This window comes from Cetorhinus maximus, chromosome 14 (genome assembly GCF_964194155.1).
Source record: "Cetorhinus maximus chromosome 14, sCetMax3.hap1.1, whole genome shotgun sequence".
NCBI classification, from domain to species: domain Eukaryota; kingdom Metazoa; phylum Chordata; class Chondrichthyes; order Lamniformes; family Cetorhinidae; genus Cetorhinus; species Cetorhinus maximus.
The window spans coordinates 21,728,417-21,751,396 of record NC_135892.1 but is presented as its reverse complement, the minus strand read 5'-3'; positions in this window follow the sequence as shown (position 1 = coordinate 21,751,396).

The window sequence follows — 22,980 nt, the reverse complement described above, 5'->3', positions numbered from 1 at the left end:
CAGTGAAAGAACGACGATGTATTTCCAGGTCAGGATGGTGGGCAGCTTAGAGGGGAACTTCCAGGTGGTGGTGTTCCCATCTATCTGCTGCCCTTGTCCTTCTAGATGGTAGTGGTTGTGGGTTTGGAAGGTGCTGTCAAAGGAGCCTTAGTGAAGTCCTGAGTGCATCTTGTAGATGGTACACACACTGCTGCTACTCTGCGTTGGTGGTGGAGGGAGTGAATGTTTGTGGATGTGGTGCCAGTCAAGTGGGTTGCTTTGTCCTGGACGGTGTTCAGCTTCTTGAGTGTTGTGGGAGCTGCACATCCAGACAAGTGGGGAGTATTCCATCACACTCCTGACTTGTGCCTTGTCGGTGGTGGGCAGGCTTTGGGGTGTCAGGGAGTGAATTGCTCATCGCACGATTCCTAGCCTCTGACCTGCTCTTGTAGCTGCAGTATTTTTATGGCTAGTCCAGTTCAGTTTCTGGTCAATGGTAACCCCCAGGATATTGATAGTGGAGGATTCAATGATGGTAATGCCATTGAACATCAAGAGGCGATGTTTGGATTCTATCCTGTTGGAGATGGTCATTGCCTGACACTTGTGTGGCGTGAATGTTACTTGCCACTTGTCAGCCCAAGTCTGGATATTGTCCAGGTCTTGCTGCATTTGGACATGGGCTGCTTCAGTATTTGAGGAGTCACGAATGGTGCTGAACATTGTGCAATCATCAGCGAACATCCCCACTTCTGTCCTTATGATGGAATGAAGGTCATTGATGAAGCAGTTGAAGATGGTTGGGCCAAGGACACTACCCTGAGGAAATCCTGGAGTAATGTCCTGGAGCTGAGATGACTGATCTCCAACAACCACAACCATCTTCCTTTGTGCTAGGTACGACTCCAACCAGCGGAGAATTTTCCCCCTGATTCCCTTTGACTCCAGTATTGCTAGGGCCCCTTGATATCATACTCGGTCAAATGCTGACTTGATGTCAAGGAAAGTCACTCTCACCTCATCTTGGGAATGCAGCTGTTTTGTCCATGTTTGAACAAAGGCTAAAGTGAGGTCAGGAGCTGAGTGGCCCTGGCGGAACCCAAACTGGACGTCAGTGAGCAGGTTATTGCTAAGCAAGTGCCGCTTGATAGCACTTTTGATGACCCCTTCCATCACTTTACTGATGATTGAGAGTAGACTGGTGGGGCGGTAATTGGCCAGGTTGGATTTGTCCTGCTTTTTGTGTAGAGGACATACCTGGGCAATTTTCCACATGGCCAGGTAGATGCCAGTGTTGTAGCTGTACTGGAACAGCTTGGCTAGGGGCGCAGCAAGTTCTGGAGCACAAGTCTTCAGTACTAATGCCGGAATATTGTCAGGGCCCGTAGCCTTTGCAGTATCCAGTGCCTTCAGCCGTTTCTTGATATCACGTGGAGTGAATCAAATTGGCTGAAGACTGGCATCTGTGATGCTGGGGACCTCTGGAGGAGGCCGAGATGGATAATCCACTTGGGACTTTGTAGCAAATACTTCAGCCTTAAGTTTTGCACTGATGTGCTGGGCTCCTCCATCATTTAGGATGGGGATATTTGTGGAACCTCCTCCTCCAGTGAGTTGTTTAATTGGCCATCACCATTCACGCCTGAATGTGGCAGGATTGCAGAGCTTAGATCTGATCCATTGGTTATGGGATCTCTTAGCTCTGTCTATCACTTGCTGCTTATGCTGTTTGGCATGCAAGTAGTCCTGTATTATAGCTTCACCAGGTTGACACCTAATTTTTAGGTTCGCCTGGTGCTGATCCTGGCATGCCCTCCTGCATTCCTCATTGAACCAGGGTTGATCCCCTAGCTTGGTGGTAAAGGTAGAGTGGGGTTTATGCCACACCAGGAGGTTACAGATTGTGTTTGAATACAATTCTGCTGTTGCTGATGGCCCCTAGTGCCTTATGGATGCTGTCATGAAGCTATTAATGTATATAATATTTTGGAAAATATTTTTCTTTTAAAATAGAGGTTTAATCTGCGGGTATGTCTTAATTGAATTGAAGCCAGCTAGTCTGAGTGCTTTGATATGTACAAGTTTTGATGTGTAAGAGAGATAGTGTGCATTTGCATTTTTTGAATAGAGCATTCAAGAAGTGGGGTGAAAATTGATGCCTTTCTAGCAGCTACCAAGCAATATGTTTATATTACTAATAACATTGGTACTATGAAAGGGGTTTCATTGTTAAAAGGTGAAGTTCAATAAGGCTGGTGATACAATGAGAATTTGCATTCAATCTTTGGTGGTAGGTATAACTTCAGCAGTTTTCAGGTGTTCAGAGCAGAGGCAATGTAAGATCAAAATACAGCTGCAAACCTCCAACTGGCTCCACAGTGAAAAGAACCTCAATTTGAATTTGTAAGGTGAAAATGTTTTGCCTGGTGTTTGGTTATGTCTATGGGTTGCTGTTGCCTCAATGGAGATTAATTTGGGAATTTGTTAAAAGTTATGATAGTTGTAATTTGTAGCCATATGTACATATATTTTAACCTGTGTAAATTAATAAAATGTTTCATTTAGTTTAACGTAAAACCTCGAGAACTGGTGGTCTGATTCCTGAGTTTAGAGTCGCATCTCAAACATAACACTTAAAATTATCGGTTATAATAATTGTTTAAAGTTTCCCTCTGGGATTTTTAAATAGCTCCACTTTATCAACTGCATTGGTCATAACAGATGCCCAGTCTTGAGTTGCTAAATCTGTTCGCAATCTATCCCATTTATCACGATGGTAGTCCCGCACAACACGATGGAGGGTATCCTCAATGTAAAGGCGGGACTTCGTCTCCACAGCGACTGTGCGGTGGTCACTTCTACCGATACTGTCATGGACAGATGCATCTGGGCAGGCAGGCAGGCAGGTTGGTGAGGATGAGTTCAAGAATGTTTTTCCCTCTTGTTGGTTCCCTCACCACCTACCGCAGACCCAGTCTAGCAGCTATGTAATTTAGGACTCAGCCAGCTCAGTCAGTAGTGGTGCCACCGAGCCATTCTTGGTGATGGACATTGAAGTCCCCCACTCAAAGTACATTCTGCGCCCTTGCCACCCTCAGTGCTTCCTCCAAGTGGTGTTCAACATGGAGGAGCATTGATTCATCAGCTGAAGGCGGGCAGTTCGTGGTAATCAGCAGGAGGTTTCTTTGCCCACGTTCGACCTGATGCCATGAGACTTCATGGGGTCTGTAGTTGATGTTCAGGACTCCCAGGGCAACTCCCTCCTGACTGTATACCATTGTGCTGCCACCTCTGCTGGGTCTGACCTGCCGGTGGGACACAACAAACCCAAGGGTGATGATGGTGGTCTCTGGAGCATTATCAGTAAGATATGATTCCGTGAGGATGATTATGTCAGGCTGTTGCTTGACTAGTCTTGAGACAGCTCTCCCAGTATTAGCATTAGCTCCCAGACGTTAGTAAGGAGGATTTTGCAGGGTCAACAGGGCTGAGATTGCTGTTGTCGTATCCAGTACCTAGGTGCTGCTTCGGTTTCATTCCTTTTTTGTGAGTTTGTAGCGGTTTGATACAACTGAATGGCTTGCTAGGTCATTTCAGAGGGCATTTAAGAGTGAGCCACATTGCTGAGGGTCTGGAGTCACATGTAGGCCAGACCAAGTAAGGACGGCAGATTTCCTTCCCTAAAGGGCATTAGTGAACCAGATGGGTTTTTACAACAATGATTCCATGGTCATCATTAGACTTTAAATTCCAGATTTTTATTGGCTACAAATTCCACCATCTGCCCTGGCAGGATTCAAACCCTGGTCCCCAGAGCTTTACCCTGAGTTTCTGGTTTACTAGTCCAGTGACAATACTACTACGCCATTGCCTCCCCGAGTCTGCATGAAGTCATATTCGAATCAAAATATTAACTCTGTTTCTTTCTCCACTGATGCTGCCAGACCTGCTGAATTTTTCCAGCATTTTCTGTTTTTACCTCTGGCTTACTAATCCAGTGTCATTATCACAACCCCAGTTAAGCTACCCTTAACCTTAAAGTGAATAATTGCAGTTTCTCTAGTCCGTCCACATAGCTGAAGTTTCTCCTCCTTGGCACCGTTCTGGTAAATCTCCTCTGCACCCTCTCCAAGAACTTAATTGACAGCCTTCCTAAGAGTGCTGCCCAGAATTGCACACAATACTCCAGCTGAGGCCTAACTAGTGATTTGGTTTGTCGTATATTCCTTGCATTTGCAATCTATGCTTCTATTAATAAAGCCAAGAATTCCGTATGATTTTTAACAGCATTATCAACCTATCCTGCTACCTTCAAAAATTTGTGTTTGTGAGTCCCTGAGTTGTTCTCTTGCAACACTGCCTTTAAAATTTACCATTTAGTTTGTATTACCTCTCCTCCATCTGTCCTTCAGATGAAATAATTTAGCTGGGGACTGAATGCAGAACCTCCCGTCCCTATTTTTGTCTGAACAATGCAAGTCAATCAGTAACAGTATAAATTCAGTTTATTTGAGGCCCCAGTTTCTTATCGAAAAGGGTATTATGGGATGCTAGTTACAAACCCATGTAAATGTGTATTTACAAGGATTAAAGGATTATAATTGCTAAATATTCCTGCTAGTGGGAAGGCAGAGCTAGCTCCATTAAAGGATTAGCACTCTGAATACTTGCCTTTAGCTCCATGTGCTAAACAGTTTAACATTTTTTACGTCTGCTGTAGAGATAGATAATCATTGTCCAGCAATGTGGGTAGTCATGACAATAGTTCCGCAAATTTAACTAAATATTGCTAGAATCTAAAAACTTAGAGAAAATTGTATTCGCTTGGCAAAGTTCTTTCCTTTATGCTTTTCTTCCCCATCCCCCAGATTTGTTCAGTGTATTTATTCTGCTCGATTATTTTAAAGATAGACATCCCTCCTCTGCCCTTCACCCTATCATATATCTTCCCTTTTTATCTTCCTCCTCCCTCACCCCTCCTATTGGCTTAAAAGCTCATACATTTCTATTTTTCTTCAGTCATCGACCTGCGACAAGTTAACTCTGTTTCTCTCCACAGATGCTGCCTGACTGGCTGAGAACCTCCCTCTTATCTTGGAATAATGCCATGGGACACATATCATTGCCTAAATGACCAAGACAGGTAGATGGTGTCTCTGTCCAGTGCCTCATCTGAAGGATGACACCTCTGTCACGACCGCTTCCTTTTAGTATTGCACCTGAAAGATGTTGACGAGTGACTTCCTCAAGTGGGATTTGAACCCACGGCCTTTTGACTCAGAAATAAGAATGTTTCCAACTCTGTCAAGCCAGCAACCACTGAGCGATCAGCAATTCTCATTTGAAGATTAGATTGGCCTTTAAGGGACAAACTAGCTAGCCATTTCTTAGAAAGCCAGAGGTGTCAAATTATGTAGATATAATATTCTGGAATGAATATCATAGACAAATTCCTCTTTTAGCCAGGTGCTGATGCGACAAACCATGGCAGAGACAGACATTTTATTCTAAAGTGGAGTCTCAGAGAAAACAGATGCTAAGGAAATGTCAGCATGCGAAGAAATGTACAGCAGTGCAGAGGTGACGGTTGCAAAATTAGCTCGGTAAAAGATTACTCCAAAGGCAAACTCAGGGAGATAAAAAAGTACCTTTGAAAAAAAATACAGCTGTTCACTTCAGAATTGTGTGCCAAAGTCAGTGTGATAAATGCCCCACAGGAAATAAAAATGACGGCCTTCTGACACTGGTAAGAATGTTTACTCCTTTAGGAGTCACTCCAACAGGCCACTGTGGGAAGAGGAGAGAAAACTGTTGGGTAAAGATGAAAAGTAAATTAACAATTAAACAGAAGTGGTAATGAGTGGACAAGTCTTTGGGATGTAGTATGGCAGAGAACTGCTCGGGGTAAAAAGGTTCAGCAGCGTTGTCAGTGTGAGTAGTGAGGAGTTTAGGAGATAGTTTGCTGCTGGTTGCTTATTTGAACTTGACAGCTTCTTCTCTGTTCTGAGCTTCATTCTAAGCATTTCTATGCTTCATTTCAGGACTCATTGGTGTCTCCAAGGCCTCAGGAGTATTTTGATCATGTGGACCCTTCCAGGTATCCGACAGTCTTCCATTACCCTGGTAATGGGGATTGTGGCCTCCTCTGGAGGCACCTCCTCTGAGGAGGAAGAGAGGGGCAGAAGGGAGAGGAGGTCAGGTGTCCCAGTGCAACTTCCAGGGGAGGGACCTGTGGGAGGAGAGGCGCAGGCACAAGGGACGCAGGGTAGCCCAAGGCAGAAGGGGCTGCAGAAGATGCCACTATCCTGCTGCCAGGATTTACAGGCGGCAATGCAGCTCCCTCAATATGCCCGAGGTGCAATGCCAAAGGAGGCTCCGCCTCTCCAGGGAGACCGTGACCTCCATTTGTCAGATGATTGGCCCTGAGATCAGCTCTGACTGTGTGGGTGGACACCCCATGCCAGTGGCTCTGAAGGTCACAGTGGCTCTCAACTTCTATATCTCCGGCTCTTTCCAGGGGTCAGTGGGGATCTTTGTGGGGTCTCCCAACCAGCTGTCCACAGTTGCGTCAAGCTGGTGACAGAAGCTCTGTTCAGGTGGGTACCGACATTTATTCATTTCCGTACAGACGAGGCCAGCCAGGCTGACTGAGCCAGAGGGTTTGCAGTGATTGCTGGTTTCCCCCGCGCCCAGGGTGCCATTGACTGCGCACATGTGGCCATCAAGGCGCCAGCAGGTCAGCCGGATGCCTTCGTCAACAGGAAGGGATTCCACTCCATAAACATCCAGATAGTGTGTGACCACAGGATGCAGATTCTGCAAGTCTGTGCAAGGTACCCTGGCAGCTCCCATCACGCGCACATCCTGAGACACTCCCAGGTGCCGGGGCTCTTCAGTGCTCCAGCCCGACTGGATGGATGGCTGCTGGGTGACAAGGGCTATCCCGTGAAAAGGTGGCTCAAGACACCTCTCCGCCACACAAAAACAAAGGCAGTGCAGCATTATAATAGAAGTCATGCCTCCACAAGGGCAGTGATAGAGAGGACCATGGGTCTTCTGAAGATCTGCTTCTGATGCCTGGACCATTCAAGGAACACACTACAATACCCCCCCCAGAGCAGGCACCACTGATAGTGGTTGCATGCTGCACTCTCCACAATTTGGCAAAGGGGGATTCACTGGAAGAAGAGGATCTTGATGTAGCTGCACAGGCCACAGATGATGACTCTAGTGAGTCAGAAGAGGAGTACAGTGAGGAGATCGCTGAGGGCATGAAGGCAGACCTCGGTAACCTCCAGGGAGGCAGGGACGCCAGGGATGACTTGATCTAACTCTCCTTCAGCTAGGCTACCAAAGATCTGCTTCAACCTTGTACCAGGGCTGCCGCCTCCATCCTGGATGTCTGAAATGACCCTTTAATTTGAACCCAAAGTCCACTCTGTGTCTGCACAATAAAGTTTAGAGACACTCACGTCCAGCATTACATACTGGCGTACCCCGCACCACGAAAATAAAAAGGTGAAGCATACTCAGGCCATTAGGACAAAAACAAAATTTATCTCATTTTGGCAATCCAAAACAATTTACATAACCTTTTCTGGTCTTAATTCCCAGACCAAAAAAAACACACAACAGAAAATGACCCGTGAACTGTTTCTCTTGTGCTCATGGTGCCTTTAACTTACGTTTCTGAGTGCTACATCTTGGTGCCCCCCCACCACCGCTGATAGTGTCATTGGAGACAGCCTGCTGACTCTGCTGTCCTGTTGGCCTTGATGACCTTGGCGGTTGTCCTCTGGCCAGTAGAGCCTTTGAAGGCCCTGCCTGGGAGGGAGTGGCCAGTGCCAGTCGCTGCAGCCTCATCAGATGCCACGGTCACTGGCAGAGGGGCGGAGGAGCTGCTGCCGTCATCCAGAGCTGCCCAATGGTGACCCAGCAGCTGACAGACCACAGCCCGCCTCTTTCTGACCATTGGGAAGATGCGTTTCATGCTGGGTGGGCCAATTGTGGGTAGTGGCTCATTTCCCGACCCGTCACGGGCCTACCGATTGCACCCGCCTGCCAAGCGTAAAATTCAGGCCAATAAATGGTAGGTTACTGAGAAGTGTAAAGGGTGGGCATATGAGTTCACACTACCCAAGTAAATCAGTGTACCTCATTGTTTGTGGGACCAGCACATAATGAGTTAAAAAAACTTTCAGTTCTGCTGAAAGGGCTGGAGGAATGGGAAGGTCATTCATCCATGTCTTGATGGTCTGGGACATGTTGTTTGGTCACTGCTTGTAGTAATAAAGTGATTGAAGTGCTTAAGTGCACTGTATATCCACGGTAAAGAATACTAATATGTGTATCCCCTTAGTTCCATGTTATCCAAAGTCTGCATTGTCTGCTTTTTGACGTATCATGGTTTAGTAATGATATGCATGAAGTACAGAGATCACAAGTTAGAATTAGTGTAAGTATTTTGAGTAAACCGCTGCATGTTGTAGTCAGACTGGAATTGTAAAGCATGACATCAGAGTTCTTATAGTGATCTGTGCACTCAATAATAAAGAATCAAATAATCATATGGAGTCATATTGTATGTTTTGACTGAGTACTCATGTTGGAGTGCATAACAGAAGCTTGTTAAAGACAAAGGCCTGATTCTGCAATTGTTTGTGTTTAAAGAAACCGACAGAAGAAAGCTGTTAAGGTTTGCACAACAACATGCTTGCTGCCTTGGGAAGCCTGCAGTCAATGTCAAGAAACATCAAAGAGTCTGGCACCTACCCGGGCGTGGGCTTTCTGTTGAGCTTAGGGCCTATCCTTTCCAGCATGGGAGTGGTAGTCAGCTATATCAGCGTAGTTGTAGACCAAACCATGATGCAGTGTCTGATGGCAAATGTCTCAGCTTCCATTACAGAACAAGCAGCTTCCATCAGGTGTGTGGGTGCTGCAGTGTGAGCTCAGACTGAGGTCATGCAAGATCAGCTCACTGTCACGCTAGCTCAGGCTGCTACCATTGTTGCTGCGAATTACAGGGTGCAAAGTGTCCGACAGCAGAATGTATCATTGCTGAGGCGCTGCCTGGGTGCAGTGGCAGTGGTTCCACAAAGCATGAACTCGCTGACCTCTCCCAGGATGACAGCATTCGTCCTTCCATCACTGCCACTCTCCCAGTACCCTTGTTGTTGTCTGTCAGGCAGCTAACCGGTACTGCTGCCAACCAGGCCAAGGTGGCGCAGTCCAAAGCTGGGCCTTCCAGGCTGAGAGTTGCTTTGGATCACCCTCCATGGCCATCTGAAGTCTCATCCCCTGAAAGCAGCCTTCTTGCCAGTCATGTTGCAGCCATTGGGGTAGCACCAGGGCCAGGGAGAGAAATTATGGGCCCTGGAGCTTCCCTTATTTCAAGGCCCCTTACTCCCATGCTACCTGCCCCCCACCCACCCTGGCCCCTTAACCCTCCGCTTCAATCGTGCATGTTATTTCTTTCCCCTTTCAAGATTCACCAATCAATTCACCAAACAATCACAAAAAGGTCCTAGTAAAGTGGTAACGCCCACTGTTGGCAAATATCATCGGATAGATATGCAGCATGGGTCATTAATATTAAGAACAACATTGTTAGTTTGTGTGCACCCTATAGGTGAGCCCACCGCGACTATTAAACAAGCCAGAGAGTGCAAATGTTATTTTAACAGCATTGTGCAATATCATTAATTTGACAGGAAAATAGGCCAACAGTTATTTATCACACCATGCAGATGATAATACTGACTTCGATGACTGCCTCAGCCCTCATTCACATGTTCTGTACATCGCATCAGATATATATATAGGTCACAATAAATTGGGGGAAAGATTCAACAGCTGCAACACAGATTGCAAGAAAACTTTTCAGGTTTTGCTTTATATATTTTGACCACCTGTTCTGTATGGAAAAGAGAGACCAAGTTGCAGCTTGTTTCATTGTTGGAGAGTTGGGGAAGGGAAAGAGGGGTGGCGGATACTGGACAGTCTCATTCACTTGCTGCTGCCTATGCTCCCTCTTCCCTCCCTGGACACACTGACACAACATTCGTTCACCTTGCTCAAGGTAACTCAGCAAAGGGTAGAAACGTCTCAGACTAACACTAAATGTGGTGGTGGGCCGGTAAAATGACGTTTTCCCCGTTGGCTGCGATGGTGGGTTTCCACGCTGTATCGTCCCAAACCCACCACATTATTCATACATTCCCGGGAAACACGCTGTTTCCATGGCAGGTGGGCTGTCATTCGTCTGCCCGCCATCATCTTGCTGCTTCAACATGCCGGGTGCCATATTTGAAATCCAGTCACGCGCACACATCTCAGTGTATCCAGACCGTGACTGCTGCAGGGAAGACAGGGCCCTGAAAGCCAAAAAGACTGCAACCCACAGGTTCAGCGACACGTCACTTGAATGCCTTTTGGATGCTGTGGAGTCCTGCTGGGATATCCTCTACCCCTTCTCTGGCCACAGGATGGGTAGCGGCGTGACCAACCAGGCTGGGAGGCGGTGGCTGCGGTGGTCAGCGCCAACGCCCTGCAAAAGAGGACAGCCACCCAGTGCCTCAAGAGGGTGAATGATCTCCTTCACTCTGCCAGGGTAAGTTACTCTTCTCATCACTCTCAACTCGAACATTCACAAACTCATCACACATCCACAGTGCCCTCACTTACTGCCAGTTCAAGGGACATCACCATTCACTCTTTCTCACACACCTTCATTGTCCTCATCTCGTCCATGGGACCACTCACCACCCGCACATGCCAGGCATACTTATCATCTGGCCTGGCAGGTATCCTGTTTACACTTTCTCCATCTCTATTCATGCAGGACAAGCTGGCACACAACAAGAGGGAGAGGTCACAGGCCGGTGGAGGAATGCCTGAAATCAAGGTCCTCATAGGCTTTGAAAATAGAGCCATCCAGCTGGCTGGCGACAATCTGGACCGGTCCTGTGCTGACGGTGAGGTTGGTGCTTCTCTACCAAGTGAAAGTCCAGCAGTGCAACATCCATCAGACAACCATGCCATGAGTGATGTGTCCTGTTTCACAGGCCACTGCCATGCACTAATTATCTCCTCTTGCTTCCACAGGCACATCTGGGAAACAGCCAACGGAGTCCATGACCCAGGGCCTCCAATCAATCCCCGAAGAAATCTCTGAAGAGGAATCTGGAGGCACCCTCCTTGAAGATCCATCACAGCGTTCACCCACACCCTCCACCAGTGAAGAGACACACACCCCAGTGGGATTAGCTTTAGAATATCCTCGGGATCACAAGCTGGTGAGCACATCGCAGCTTCTGACCCACAGCAGGTGGCAGCCCATGGTGCCCGGCACTCGGAGGACTGCTGGAGGTCAGAAATTTGCTGAATCTGAGTCAGGTGACCAACCTCTGGACTCGGCCATGTCACAGTTGCAAAGGCAAGCTCGGGAACGCCAGGGAGGGATGCCCATTGCATTCCTCCGATTACAAGGCAGAATGGAGGAGTTGGTCCGCCTTCAGGTTGAGGTGATAGTGTCGGCATGCCAACGCACTGAGGTCAACACTGGTAGGACGGTGGCCGCCATGGAGACCCGGGTCCAGGACAGTGGTCCTGCACTGCTGCATGAGCTGAACTCCATCGTTGATGCCATAGTTGGATTCCAACAGTGTGTACACGAGAGGGGTACCTGGCAGCTCAATCTCACTCCAGCTATCCCTGCTCATCAAGGTGTCAGCCTGGGGCTCTCAGGCACCCATAGGGAGGAGGATCAGCAGGTGCACACCCTGGGGCCATCCACACAGGTGACTCCTGGAGTGTCCGGCCCATCCAAATCCCTTCTTTCTGTGACCTCGGCAGCTCCAGCCCCACAGGCCAAGGACGGTGCCACTGCCACACAGCAGGATCCCGAAAGTAGACTGGGGCCCTCCAAGTCTCAGCTCTCCAGAGGACGGCAGCTGTGGATGTCTGGGGAACACCAAGATGTAGCGGTAGGGTTAGGAAAGTTAAGAAGATGTAACTCTTTCGAGTACATTCATAGTTCTTGACTTTTTTTTTTCCGGGAGTGGGACATGAACCCACAACCTTCTGACTCAAAGGTGAGGGTGCTATGAACTGAGCCACAGCTGACACCTCAAAAGAAGATGTAGTTGCACAGCCTGGGCATGGGTGTTAATGACTTGTACATACTGTTCACTATTGTCAATAAACTCCCAAGAATGTCTTCCTGTCTACGGCTCCTTGTTCTGATGAGCAGTGTGCTTGTCACTCGGATGTGAAACCTTTCTGCACAAGAGAAAGGCAGGTGTCTCAGTTCAGGGCCTCTTCCCTGTGCTCTGTGCAGCCTTCAGACCAAAGTGATGGTCCGGCCTCACACTCACTGGACACATTACTGATGCCTGCACCTCAGCGGTGCTGGTCATTGCTGCCAGAATGTAGTGGTAGACCTCCAGGTCCTCCATCTCCTCCTCAGCCAGCTCCTCTCTCCGTTGCAGCGCCAGGTTGTAAAGGGCACAGCAGACGACGACAATGTGTGACACCCTCTCCGGACTGTATTATAGGGCTCCACCAGACCGGTCCAGGCACCGGGACCTCATTTTCAGCATCCCAATGGTTTGCTCCACAAAGTTGCGAGTTGCAGCATGGAACCTCTTGTACCTTCGCTCTGCTGCAGTCTGAGGCCACCGCACGGGTGTCATCAGCCACATCCTCTGCGGGTAGCCCTTGTCCCCGAGGGGCCACCCCTGCAGCTTCTGTGGACCCTGGAAGACTCCAGGGATCTGTGACCGACTGAGAATGTAGGAGTTGTGGACACTCCCTGGAATCCATGTGCAGACCTGCAGGATGCATTTCTGGTGGTCGCACACCAGCTGTACATTCAGCGAGTGGAAACCCTTGCGGTTGGCATAGTTGCCCACGTGTTGTGACGGAGACCTGAGCGCCACATGAGTGCAGTTGATGGCACGCTGCACCTGTGGGAAACCCAATGGCTCTTGCATCCTGGTTCTCCTGGTCCCGGGTGAAAAGCGCAAAGTTGTGTGCCCTCGCAAAGATGGCATCTGTGACCTCATGGATACGCTTGTGGGTGGAGGCTTGTGATGTCCCATAGATGTCGCCTGTGGAGCCCCGAAAGGAGCCACTGGCATAGAAATTGAGCACCGTGGTCACTTTCACAGCCACTGGCAGTGGATGCCCTTCATGTCTCCATGGCACCAAATCCTGCAGCAGGTGGCAGATGTGACAGACCAGTTCCCTGGACACGCGCAGTCTTTGGTAACACTGATTCTCAATCACCTGCAGGAATGAAAGGCGGCATCTATAGGCCCTGGGTCTTACTAGGTGCCGACCAGTGACAGCTTGTTGTGGCTCTTGGGTGGCATGTGCGTGAGCCCCAGCAGCCTCTTTTTCCTAAGGTTGCTGCTCCAACCTCTGCACAGCCAGGAGCCTCAGTCGCTCTCTCCTTCATCTTCTTTCACTCTCTGTACACCATCAGGCATTCAGCTGATTCACCAGGTTCCATGATCCCGATGTACTCCTCCTGCAGGATGAAAAAGAGAGACATATGGGTTAGTGTGGTGTACTGAGAACCTGTCCTGGTTAAATCTGTAGGCTTCTTAACGCTTCTTGCAGAATGCTGTGCACCACTTGGATGGCCAGAGGTTAGTGCACTGCATGATTGCCAGAAACCCCACCCATCTCCGCCCCACTCCACCCGACCGATTGGCAGCAGCTTTGTCCATTGGACTGCATGGTGTTCTCTCAGCTCAGGCATTTTCCTAACCCGCATTTTAAGGCTGCACTGTTAGCTTGAACTATGGGGGAGACTGGTCCAAATCAGGATGATGACATTGCAAGAGGCTGTGAGCTCCTCCACCAGTGACTGCTCCACACCCAGCTTTCGCAAGGAGATTGTACAATGTGCCCAGTCGTCCAACTGTTCTGCAGTCCACTAAAACACTCATGAATTTGCAGTTTGTACCAGTGGGGTGAGGGGTGAAGGTCTGGAGCACTTGGTGCATTTTGATGCCCCTGTGTTGCTTGAGTGGAAGATACACTAGAAGCCCGACTCTAATCATATCAATGTGGCTGCGCCTGAACTGTATCAGTTGCAGAGGAATGGTCACTTCACACAGGTTTTCCGAATGTGTGGCCACTTCCCTCGTCCACCCTACCCCACCCCAAATGCTTGTGCACTATTTCAACAGCAAGGCAGCCCTTGCACCCCGCCCCCACAAGTTGCCTCAATGGCAGAGCTGCCCTTGACCGCTCTGCTCCCCTCGGCAACATTCCTCAAGCTTGAAGCCCAACGGGCGAACCTAGTGAGTGCTGCACATCGTTGCTGTGCACTCACCTCCGAGTTACCCCCAAATTTCAGCCCGCCAAGTGCACGCCTTTTATGTGCTGTTGTGAAACACGTCGGTGTGCTTTCCTGCTGACGTGGATGGATGATCCAGTGCAGGGTGGGGGTAAATTCTGGCGGGCTGGCCTGATAATGATATGCTAATGTAATCATAGAGTCATAGAGTTATACAGCACAGAAACAGGCCCTTTGGCCCATCATTTCCATGCCGGCCAACAAGCACCTATCTATTCAAACCACATTTTCCAGCACTTGGCCCTGTATGCTATGGCATTTCATGTGCTCATCCAAATACTTCTTCAATGTTATGAGGGTTCCTGCCTCTACCACACCCTCAGGCAGTGTGTTCCAGAGTCCAACCACCCTCTGGGTGAAATTTTTTTCCTCAAAGCCCCTCTAAACCTTCTGCCCCTTACCTTAAATCTATGCCCCCTGGTTATTGATACCTTTGCTAAGGGGAAAAGTTTCTTCCTATCTACCCTATCTATGCCCCTCATAATTTTGTACACCTCTATCAGGTCCCCCTTCAGCCTTCTCTGCTCTAAGGAAAGCAACCCTAGCCTATCCAGTCTCTCGTCATAGCCGAAACGCTCCAGCCCAGGCAACATCCTGGTGAATCTCCTCTGCACCCTCTCCAGTGCAATCACATCCTTCCTATAGGGTGGAGACCAGAATTGCACATAGTACTCCAGCTGTGGCCTAACCAGTGTTTTATACAGCTCTGATACAACCAACCTGCTCTTATATTCTGTGCCTCAGCCAATAAAGGCAAGTATCCCATATGCCTTCTTAACCACCTTATCTATCTGTGCTGCTGCCTTCAGGGATCTATGGATATGTACACAAGGCCCCTCTGATCCTTTGTACTTCCTAGGATCCTACATTCATTGTGTATTCCCTTGCTGTGTTAGTCCTCCCAAAATGCATCACCTCACACTTCTAAGGATTAAATTCCATTTGCCACTGCTCTGCCTATCTTATCAGCCCATCTATATCGCCCTGTAATCTAAGGCTTTCCTCCTCACTACTTACGACACCACCAATTTTTGTGTCATCTGTAAACTTACTGATCATATCTCCTATATTCATGTCTAAACCGTTAACGTACACTACAAACAGCAAGGGTCCCAGCATCCATCCCTACCGTACACCACTCATCACAGGCTTCCAATCGCAAAAAGAACCTCCGATCATCACCCTCTGCCTCCTGCCACTAAGACAATTTTGGATCCAATTTGCCAAATTGCCCTGGATCCCAAGGGCTCTTACCCTCTTGACCATTATCCCACGTGGGACCTTGTCAACACCCTTCCTGAAGGCCATATAGACTACATTAACTGCACTGCCCTCATCTACACAACTAGTCACCTCCTCGAAAAATTCAATCAAATTTGTTAGACATGATCTCCCCCTGACAAAGCCATGCTGACTATCCCTGGTTAATCCCTGCCTCTCCAAGTGGGGATTAATCCTGTCCCTCAGAATTTTTTCCAACAGTTTTCCTACCACTGATGTTAGACTCACTGGCCTGTAATTACCTGGTTTATCCATATGACCCTTCTTGAATAATGGTACCACATTCGCTGTCCTCCAGTCCTCTGGCACCTCTCGTGTGGCCAGAGAGGATTTGAAAATTATTGTTAGAGCCCCTGCAATCTCCTCCCTTACCTCACATAGCCTGGGATACACCTCATCTGGGCCTGGGGATTAATTCACTTTTAAGCCTGCTTAAACTGCTAACACCTCCTCCCTTTCAATGCTAATTTGTTCAAGTATATCATAGTCCCTCTCCCTGATTTCTACACCTACATCGTCCTTCTCCAAAGTGAACATAGATGAAAAATAATCATTTAAAACCTCACCTACATCCTCTGGCTCCATGCAAATTGCCGCTTTGGTCCCTAATTGGCCCTAGTCTTTCCCTGGTTATCCTCTTGCCCTTAATATATTTGGGATTTTCCTTTATCTTGCCTACAGGTGTTGTTTTATGCCCTCTCTTCACCCTCCTAATTACTTTTTTAAGTACCCCCCTACACTTTCTATACTCCTCTAGGGCTGTTTTCAGCCCTCCGTATCTGCCATAAGCCTCCTTATTTTTTCCTTATGCAATCCTCTATGTCCCATGACATCCAGGGTTTCCTGGACTTGTTGGTCTTACCCTTCACCTTTATGGGAACATCTTGGCCCTGAACTCTCACTATTTCTGTTTTAAATGAAGTACAATGAGGTCCCTGACATCCGATGGCAGGAAACGCCTTTGGTGGCTGAGTGGACGATCGCAAACTGATTCCATGCCGTCGTGAACCCAATTGCGTCATATTGTCCACTCATGCCACCGAACACGCCCACCACTGGTGGGCCTGGAAAATCCCGGCCAAAGTTCCAGTCCCCTGGGAGTGGCTTGTGCTGTGGGTGCAGACGCTGTCTCTGGCCTGTTACAAGGCTGAGTGCCAACCTGCTCCAGCCTCGTTATCAGTGGAAAACTCTCTCCTGCTCTTTCATTTTTTGTTTCTTCTCTTTGGCCTCCCAGAAGATGTCATCACAAATTGCTCTGTGCAGCTGAAAGAGTCCTGCATGGTGGCCAACAGGAACGGCTAGAATAATTTCTCCAGCTCCTCCAATCACAGGTTCCCTCTCTCCCGTCCTTGCTGCTCCTCCAATCATAGATTCTGTCTCTGGAGGAGCGACAAGAACATGAGTGAAGGGAGCTGTGATTGGAGGAGCTGGAGCAATGACTAACTTGAGAACTAAATGCATAGTCTTGTCTTGTCTCATTGGTTTCCGCAATAGATTGCTTTCAACAGGGCTTAGCAACTTAAAGGGAAGACTATGTGAGAGCTTCAAAAGAAAGCCGTCAGCAGTACACTCATGCCTGCAGATCCGTTCATTCATTATAACTTGCTCATTTCTTTTTCAAATATAAAATGAAATGCCTTGCTAGATGACCTTTACAGACCAATAAGCATGAGGGAGAGAGGAACAGATAGCACGTGGAGCTACTAGAAAACCAGCTCAGCAAGCAAATCATCAGAAATCAGTGACTGGAAGGATGAAATTACACATATCCAACATGGGAGAGACAGATTCTGTGATTGGAGGAACAGACCTGCCCTTCCTGAGCCTGCTGCTCCTCCAATCATTGCTCTGCTGTGATTTCCTGCTCTCAGCAGCTGTCAGCCTACAAAAACTGACAGTTGCTGAGAGTGGGAAGGACCTTTGGGCAGCTTTGTGGTTGACCAGCTTTAAAAAACGTTGAAACTGTCAGTTTCACTGCAGTGACTACACTTCAGGAGTAGGTCACTGGTTGCAAGACTTCCTTTTCTTTTCTGACTATAGGAACTTGCACCAATATTTACCAATCTCCTCTCTATTGAGAAATGCAAATGGATCACATCGTATTACCTATTTATTATACAAATTGCAACTGATATTATATTATATTGATGACGTGTATCATGATAGTCTCTTGGATGGTTGATGGCAGATGGTCATCTTTTTTGCTTGACTCATTGTTTAAGAAACAGATTTTTTTATGCAATGTGGAACTGTTATGCCTGATTGGCTGATTTCAGGGGATTGTTACTGAGAGAATATCTTAAAGCTTCACATGCCTCTGACATTTCGAGGAGGTGGATAAGTCATGTTCCAAACACTGCTTTCCCAGTTGATCATCCGGGGATTGCTGCTATTTAAGATCTGCCACTTTCAGGTACTTTTAGTGACAAAGATGTTTTTCTGCCTTCGCATAGTGCCCCATCCATCCCCTGTTTATGCTTTGCATAAGGATCTTTCTAATCTCTTTACATTTAGGAATCTTTCTTAGTTCAGGAAGTCAGTTTGGGAGGAGTAAACACCAGAGTGTTCCTGGCAATGTGTTTTTGTTGATCTATTTCACAATCTATTCATTCTTCTGAAGCATAAATTGGGCTCCTTTGCAGAGCTCAGTAAGAGCTTAATGGTAACCATTAATTCCACAGTGATAACTGATTTCCAAATGACTTAGACTACTTAAACTGCATGAGATGTTTTCCATTCTGTAGGAGTAGAAGAAGACTTTCTCCGGCCTGGGTGCATAAAATTATTTAATATAATTATTTCATACAAGGAGTGTAATTGGATTCTATTTTATTAGTAATTTCACAGGGTAGAAAGCTCAAATGACTCATGAGCAACAAAGTGGAATGCTTGAACAGCGCAGATCTTCACTGTCAGTGAGAAGTCTTGGAGCCCTCCAGTGTGTCTGTGTGATACAACTATTAGGAAGCTGGAGGACAAAGACTGAATGGTTCACAATTGTGTCTGTGCTTTCTTGATCAGCAAGCCTGAAGACACTGCTGATTGCTGCTTCTCGCTACAGTGTACTTTCAATATATACTATGTAACGCAACATTATCACAAAATTTCAATACCTCAAAAAACTAATAAAAGCACCAAGATAGATGCATGGAGGCAGAGGGCTTAGCTGAGGTATTAATGAAACTTTGCACCTGTCTTTACCAAGGAAGAAGATGCTGCCCAGGTCACAGTGTAGCGTCCTAGGCTCAACCATCTTCATCATAAGGTCAGAAGTGGGAATGTTTGCTGATGATTGCACAATGTTCAGCACCATTCACGACTCCTCAGATACTGAAGCAGTCAATGTCCAAATGCAGCAGGATCTGGACAATATCCAGGCTTGGGCTGACAAGTGGCAAGTAACATTTGTGCCACACAAGTGCCAGGCAATGACCATCTCCAACAAGAGAGAATTTAACCATCGCCCCTTGACATTCAATGGCATTATTATCACTGAATCCCCCACTATCAACATCCTGGGGGTTATCATTGACCAGAAAATGAACTGGACTAGCCATATAAATAATATGGTCAAAAGAGCAGATCAGAGGCTAAGAATCCTGCAGCAAGTAACTCACCTTCTGACTCCCCAAAGCCTGTCCACCATCTACAAAGCACAAGTCAGGAGTGTGATGGAATACTCTCCACTTGCCTGGATGAGTGCAGCTCCAACAACACTCAAGAAGCTTGACACCATCCAGGACAAAGCAGCCTGCTTGATTGGCACCACATCCACAAACATTCACTCCCTCCACCACCGATGCACAGTAGCAGCAATATGTACCATCTACAAGATGCACTGCAGGAACTCACCAAGGCTCCTTAGACAGCACCTTCCAACCCCATGACAACTACCATCTAGAAGGACAAGGGCAGCAGATAGATGGGGAAAACCACCAGCTGGAACTTCCCCTCCAGGTTACTCACCATCTTGACTTGGAAATATATCGCCATTCCTTCGCTGTTGCTGGGTCAAAATCCTGGAACTTCCTTCCTAACAGCAATATGGGCGTACCTGCACCACATGGATTGCAGTGGTTCAAGAAGGCAGCTCACCACCACCTTCTCAAGGGCAATTAGGAATGGGCAATAAATGCTGGCCCAGCCAGTGATGCCCACATCCCATAAATGAATAAAAAGAAACAGTTAAAGGGGAGCTAATTAATACACTAGAAGGATTTAAAATTGATAAGGAGGAGATATTAGATGGGCTGTCTGTACGTAAAGTTGATTAGGCACCAAGACCGGATGCAAAGCATCCAAGGATGCTGAGGGAAGTGGGAGTGGAAATTCTAGAGGCATTGGCCATAACTTTCCAGTCTTCCTTAGACTCGGATGCTGTCAGAGGACTGGAGAATTGCAAATGTTACACACTTTTTTGAACAAGTGTGTAAAGATAAACCCAGCAACTGCAGGCCAGCCAGTTTAACTTCAATGGTAGGGAAACTCCCAGAAACAATAATTCGGGACAAGCTGAACAGTCACATGGAAAAATGAGGGTTAATTAAGGAAAACTATCATGCATTTGTTAAGGGAAAGTTGTGTTTAACTAATTTGCTGGAGTTTTTTGAAGAGGTAACAGGCAGAGTTGATGAAGGTAACGCTACGTGGACTTCCAAAAGGCATTTGATACTGTGTCACACAACAGACTTGTGAGCAAAGTTATAGTTTGTGGAATAAAAGTGACAGTAGCAACATGGTTACAAAATTGGCTCAGTGATAGGAAGCACACTAATGGTTAATGGGTGTCTTTTAGTCTGGAGGAAGGTTAGTAGTGGAGTTCCCCACAGTTCAATGTTGCTGTTCCTCATGTATATTAATGATGTAGACCACTGTGCGCAGGTCACAATTTCAAAATTTGTGGATGATACAAAACTTGGGCCAAGATTTTCCTGTCGGCGATTTGGGGGCGGGGCCCACTCGTCAACGGGAAAATGACACGGGATGATGTCGGGAGGAACCCCCGACGTCATCCCGGTCCCTTTAAATTTTCAGGAAGGCGGGTGGACAGTGAAATCAGCTGTCCTCCCGCTGACCTGTCAATGGCCAATTAAGGCCATTGACAGGCTAATTAAGATTGTTAAAGACCTGCCCGTCCAACCTTAAGGCTGGCGGGCAGGCCAGGAGCCCCAGCGGGCTTCTGATAATACATGAAATCTCATCCACTGGCGGGATAAGGTTTCATGCCCGTTTTTAAAAAGTTTCATAAAGTTAATGTGTTTCTTATTAACATGTCCCATCTCGTGTGACATTGTCACATGAGGGGGACATGTTAATAATTTTAATATTTTTCTATTTTTTCACCTGTCAGTAATCTCCCTGAGACAGCACTTGGTCTCAGGAGTAGGGCGCTCTTTCGCATGCCGAAAGTGCGCACTTTGACAGATGGGGAATCCCTCTCCCCACCCCCACACAGGAAGCGCATAGCGCTTCCTGTTGGGCAGGTCGCTGGGTGGGCCTTAATTGGTCCGCCCACTCAAAATGGCGGTGGGCCCTGTTTCGGTGGCGGGGGTCGGCTGTCCGCCCGCCACCGAGCCGGTGGGGTCCGCACACCCACCAAGGGCAAAATTCTGCCCTTGGAAGCATGAACTGTGAGGAGAATAGCGCAGGAGTTCAAACTAGCATAGATAAGTTGGTGGAATAGATGGAGATGTGGCAGATGAAGTTCAATGTGGAGATATGTGAAGTGATTCACTTTCGTAGGAAAAATATGGAGATACAATGTCTGGGGTTTTCTGGTCCCGCCCATGAAAATTTGGAGAGGCAGCCACACATACATTGACTTTGGCTGGGAATTTCCAGTCCCACCCAAATTCTGGCCAATATAAAGGGAACAGCTCTAAAGGATGTGCAAGAGCAGAGGGACCTGGATGTATATGTGCATAAGTCATTGAAGGTGGCAGGACAGGTTGAGAGTGGTTAATAAAGCATACAGTACCCTAGGCTTTATTAATAAGGGCATAGGATACAAGAGCAAAGAGGTTATGCTGAACTTGTGTAAGACACTGGTTTGGCCTCAGCTGGAGTGTTGTGTCCAGCTCTGGGCACTGCACTTTAGGAAAGATGTGAAGGCATTGGAGAAAGTGCAGAAAAGATTCACAAAAATGGTTCTAGGGAAGAGGAAGCTCAGTTATGTAGATAGATTGAAGAAGATGGGGCTGCTTTCCTTGGAGAAAAGAAGGATGAGAGGAGATTGATTGAGGTATTCAAATTCATGAGGGGTCTGGACAGAGTAGATAGGGAGAAACTGTTGCTGCTCGTGACAGGATCGAGAACATGTGGGCACAGATTTAAAGTAATTTGCAAAAGAAGCAAAGGTGACATAAGGAAAAACTTTTTCACACAGTGAGTGAGTAAGGTTTGGAATGCACAACCTATGTGCAGGGTTACAGGGAGAAGGTGGGAAAATGGCACTAGGTGAATTGCTCATTTCGAGAGCCAGTGTAGACACGATAGACTGAATGGCTCCCTTCAGCACTGTAACAATTCTGTGATTCTGTGATAGAGTGGGATAATAGTAGACAACTACTACAAAGTAGACAAATAGGACAAGAAAAAGGCATATGGGACACTTGCCTTTATCAATCGAGGCATAGATTACAAAAGTAGGGAGGTCATGTTGTATAGTTTGTTGAAAATTTGGAGAGGCAGCCACACATTCATTGACTTTGGCTGGGAATTTCCAGTCCCACCCAAATCCTGGCCAATATAAAGGGAACAGCTCTAAAGGGTGTGTAAGAGCAGAGGGACCTGGGTGTATATGTGCATAAGTCATTGAAGGTGGCAGGACAGGTTGAGAGTTGTATAGAGCCTTGGTGAGGCCACAGCTGGAGTACTGTGTGCAGTTCTGGTTGCCACATTATAGGAAGGATGTAGTTGCACTGGAGGGGGTGCAGAGGAGATTCACCAGGATGTTGCCTGGGATGAAACATTTTAGTTATGAAGAGAGGTTGGATAGACTTGGGTTGTTTTCGTTGGAGCAGAGAAGACTGAGGGGCGACCTGATCGAGGTGTACAAGATTATGAGGGGCATGGACAGGGTGGACAGAGAGCAGCTGTTCTCCTTAGTTGAAGGGTCAGTCACGAGGGGGCACAAGTTCAACGTGAGGGGCAGAAGGTTTAGGGGGGATGTGAGGAAAAACTTTTTTACCCAGAGGGTGGTGACGGTCTGGAATGCGCTGCCTGGGAGGGTGGTGGAGGTGGATTGCCTCACATCCTTTAAAATCCTGGATGAGCACTTGGCATGTCATAACATTCAAGGCTATGGGCCAAGTGCTGGTAAATGGGATTAGGTAGGTAGGTCAGGTGTTTCT